Here is a 5,107-nt window from a genome sequence, read left to right as displayed (position 1 = left end):
TTATAATAGCGTCTAAAGTTCAGAACATCTAAATTGGGTTTATCTCCACTAAAATTAAGGCATTGGCAGGGCTTTGTTCCTCCTGTTGGCTCTAGAGGAGAATCTACTTGATTGTGTTTTTTGGATTCTAGTTCCTTTCTCTATTCTTTGGCTCATGGCCTTTACCTTCACCTCTAGTCAATATTATAGCATTTTCCAATGTTTCTCTTATTCTGTCCACCTTCTTCCTACTTATAAGGGCCCTTGTGATTCTATTGGGCTCACCCGGATAATCTAGGATAATTCTAGTCTCAAAATATTTAAGCACACCTGCTAATTTCTTTCTACCATAAAATGTGATGTGTTTGAGTTCAAAGGTTTCTCTGTAAACCTCTTCTGGAGGGGAACTATTATTCTGCCTACCACAGAGATCTTGTCGTTTTTCTATAGAGTTTCACCTAAATATTTTATGTGTGTATTAGTTTATGTTTCAATTAGCTTGATTTAATCATTTCATAATGTACACATATTTCAAAACATGTTGTACCCCTTAAATATGTACAGTTGGTATATCACATAAACCTTAATAATTTGGAAGATAAAGGCTGAATAGTACAAAACAGTGTTTCACTGAAGGAAAAAACATAAATAGCAGTGAATATACTACTCTTCTGGAGAAATCATGAAAGAGATATGATAACAACTAAATTCTCTTTCCTTTCATTTCTGGATATCAGTTAAAGTTATATAAGTAAACATACATTCACTATAATAGAGTTATCACTTTGGAAAATTTTATGTACATGCAATACTTCCAACTGGCAGAACTGTTTTACTTTTCAGAATGCCACCCCTCCAAAAATAAAGATTCTATGTAGTCTATTAGTAGAATTGTTTTCATTATGGAAAGAATACTTCAACTGATTTTTTTTAATGTGAAGCCATTAATGGTTTTATACATACTCATACATTTTGAATCTAAAACAACAAAAATCCTGCCTGTAACCTTATAGCAATTGGATTTTATACTTTCTGTCTTTTGGTGTATATGCTGTAGTCTCTATTTCAGTTGGAATCAAAATTGTATTAATCACTTACTATGTATAACTTTTTTTACATATTTCCACAATATAAGTAGCTTGTTTATAACTTGCTTCCCGAACATGCATACTAGTTTCATTCTGCAGATTGCATCACAGTGTGGCACTTGTCTTTCTCTGTCGCTCTGTCTCTGTCTCTCTCTCTCTGTCTATCTCCCCCTCTCTCTTTGTGTGTGTGTGTCTATGTGTGCATTTCCCTCTATCTCTCTTTCTCTGCCTCTATCTCCCTCTCTCTCTTTCTGTGTGTGTGTGTGTGTGTGTGTGTGTGTGTGTGTGTGTGTCTGTCTGTCTGTCTGTGTGTGCATTTCCCTCTATCTCTCCCCAGGAGGTTAAGAGTTAAGAAGTGTCACCACAAGCAAATGGGGAGAGAAGCCTAGGAGCTATCTCTTGAGTATCAATTCTATCATACCCTTCCATTCTTCAAATATATTCTTAAAAAATGGGGACAAAAAGATAATTAAAAGTAGGGAAATATTCTTGGGCAGACTATGCTTATCCCTTTATGATTGGTAAAATAAAAGCTTAGAAACGTATTATACATGTAAATCAGAAAATCTTTTCAAATTTGATAGAGAATGAACACTGTAGATCAGCAATGAAGGGATCTAAGAAGCAGGAGAGTCTGTTGGGAGCTCTGAAGGAGGAGCCTTGCAAATGATGACTAGTTGATAGGTGAGGAAAGTTTAGAGAATTTGGGAATCTGGAGTAAAACCTCTCAGCTGACGAACAACGGCTGTGGTCTCTATACAGTGTCTTTCTCGTTTGAGCCACGCTTCATTTGGCAAAAATAGATACATTCTTGAAGAACCTGAGTGGACGTGTTTTCTCAGGAGTCCACTGTTCCTATGGATAGCCTCCTAGACGGCCCAAAAAGTTCCTTGAAGTAGCCCCGCACTGAAGAGTGGGTGCACAGGACCCAAAACAGGCATCACTGTGCTTGCAGCTACAGCCCCATCCCCAGGGACACCACGTGCACAGTACATGCTGTACATTACTCTTCTCAAGAAGGCGGCATTCATATATTAGTTCACATGAATGCCACCTTCTTGTAAGGGCACTGCACGCTGGATGGCTGGATGTGGCATCCCAGACCAAATGCTCCCTATTCATGCAGTTTTTATTGATGTCCTTATAGGAGTATTATGCATTTGCATGACCACCAAGATTTATGTCAAGGAACTAGGGAACTCCTAGCCCCTAGTGCTCCCCTTTTCATCCTGCCTGGAGTGAGATTTTAACATGAAGATTTTTGTTTTGGTTTGTTTTAATCTCAGCTACTGAGTAGGCTGAGGCAGGAGAATCCCTTGAACCTGGAAGGCAGAGGTTTGGAGAGCGGAGATCCTGCCACTGTACTCCAGTCTGAATTACAGAGTGAGACTCTGTCTCAAAACAAAAACAAACAAAATCAAACAGAAAAAACCTTAAAAGTACTGGTTAAGTAGAAAGAACCATCCACTCAGCAAATCTTCCTGAGTCCTAAAACTCCAGCTGTGCTGCAGAAACCTAAATTCCAATGCAAGAAGCACAGAATACAATAACCTAGATGCCAATAAGTGAAGAGTCAGAGGATACCAGGTTGGAGAGAGCAGACATTTCATTTCGTCTTCAGGCTATTCAGGGGGAAGAACCCATAGAAATTAATATGAGAGACCACAAGACCGATGATGGGCTGGAAGACAAGAAATGCTGTTTAATTTCTCTTAGCTCCATGTTTCTTTATAGTTCATTTATTTGGTCTCTCTATCTCTCTCTCTCTTCCTCTCTATGTCTCTCTCTGTGTGTGTTTGTATGTGTTAACAATAATAGCTCTATGATTTTTTAACTCTAAGATTTAGTGTTTGCATTAATAGTTTTTCCATCCTTTTTTGCTTTTACCCAACTTTCACATTGGTCTTCATATTTCACATGGGTTTTTTTTAGAAAGTATATGGTTGTTCCTTATTATTATGGAATTTGACAAACTCTACGTTAATTGAAGCATTTAGATCATTTATATTAGCATATTGCTTTATATACATGCATTTAAATCTACTGGCTTACAAGTTGTTTTCTATGTTTCATCTTTTTCTTATTCCTATTTTTCCTGTTTTTTGGCCTTATAGTGGATTTAGTATTTATATGCTTCAGTTATATTTTCTCCACTCTTGGCTTATTAGTTAGGTCACTTTAAAAATATAGTGGTTTATCTAGGTTTTACAAAGTTCATATTTAATTCATCACAGTCTATCTTCAAAGAATATTATACTAGTTTATGTACAGGTTAGAAATGATAGTATGCTTACAATTCACCCCATCCTTTGTCATATTGTTGTTAATTAATTTTATGAAAGTTCTAATCCACACAAACATTGCTTGTTTACACTGTTAATTATTGACTGATTAATAAAATAGTAATAAAATGTCCTTTGTGGGAACCCCCAAAATTTGAGACAGGTCTCACTTAATTTAGAAAGTTAATTTTGCCAATGGTGAGGGTATGTAAACATGACACAGCCTCAGGGGGTCCTGGTGACATGTGCCCAAGGTGCTCAGAGCACAGCGTGGTTTGGGTTTTTTTGTTGGTGATGGTTTTAGAGTCTTGTTCTGTGCACAGGCTGGAGTGCCAGGGGCACGATCTGGGCTCACTGCAACCTCTGGCTTCCAGATTCAAGCAATTCTCCCACCTCAGGTTCCCAAATAGCTGGGGTTATAGGCACCCACCACCATGCCAGGCTAAGGTTTCTGTTTTTAGTAGAGATGGGGTATCACCATGATGGCCAGGCTGGTCTCAAAATCCTGACCTCAAGTGATCTGCATCCATCAGCCTCCCAAAGGGAAGGGATTTCAGGTGTGAGCCACCATGCATGGCCAGCACAGCTTGGTTTTATACATTTTAGGCAGACATGAGACATCGATCAACACATGTAAGATGAATATTTGTTCAGTCTGGTCCTGAAAGGAGGGACAACTCAGAGCAAAAGTGGAACACTTAGTGTGGTGGGGAGGCTTTCAGGTCACAGGTAGGTGACAGACAGAAGGTCACATTCTTCTGAGTTACTGATTAACCTTTCCAAAGGAGGCAGTCAGATAAGCATTTATCTCAGAGAGCAGAGGGATGACTGTGAGTAGAATGGGAGGCAGGTTTGCCCTAAGCACTTCCCGGCTTGACTTTTCCCTTTAACATAGTCATTTTGGGGTCTGAGATATTTCCCCTTCACATCCAAATCTTCATCTTGATTATTTTCTGGGTTTTTATTTGTGTAGATTCACATTTCTACCTGGTATGTTATCTGCCTGAGGGCATGTGTTAACATGTCTTGTAATGCCTTTCTACTGGGGTGAATAATCAAAATGTTCTTCATATGAAAAAATTATGTCATTTCTGTGGTTATTATAGAGATAATTGTGAGCCCATCAAAAAAATTGTCTCAAAATAGTTGGTTTGCTTTTTCTAACGCAGCCGTTTCTCCCAGTTCCTGTCTCTGTGCTGAAGCTCCGCATCTGCTCACCGTGGAGTCCACTTTTTCCCACACTGCTGTGGTTTGGGTCTGTGTGCCCACCCACATCTCATGCTGAGTAGTACCCCCAGTGTGGGAGGCGGGGCCTGGGGGGAGTTAACTGGATCATGGGGGCGGAATTCCCATGAATGTTCTAGCACAATCTCTTTGGTGCTGTTCATATGATAGTGAGTTCTCATGAGATGCCATTGTTAAAAAGTGTGTAGCACCTCCCCCTTCTCTTCATCCTGTTCTGGCCTTGTGAGGAGCTAGGTCCTCCCTTTCCTCTTGGATATCTGAAAGTTAACTGAGGCCCTCCTTGCCATGCATCCTGTACAGCCTACACAACCTGAGCCATTTACAGATACGTAAAAATGTGGAAGCAGCTTTTGCGTGGATACTAGGCAGTAAAATGTGATATTTTTGAGTTCTGGGTTTACTCTGTAAACATCTTTTGGAGGGAGGTTATTATTCTGCCTACCACAGAGGTCTGGTAATTTTTCTATAGAGTTACACTTAAATAGTTTATCTTATTTTGCGATTCTATTAGCT

Source organism: Aotus nancymaae, unplaced genomic scaffold (genome assembly GCF_030222135.1).
Source record: "Aotus nancymaae isolate 86718 unplaced genomic scaffold, 86718_ANA_hifiasm-v0.15.2.pri h1tg000004l, whole genome shotgun sequence".
Taxonomy (NCBI): domain Eukaryota; kingdom Metazoa; phylum Chordata; class Mammalia; order Primates; family Aotidae; genus Aotus; species Aotus nancymaae.
The sequence above is the reverse complement of the archived record's forward strand: the minus strand, read 5'-3'. Positions refer to the sequence as shown.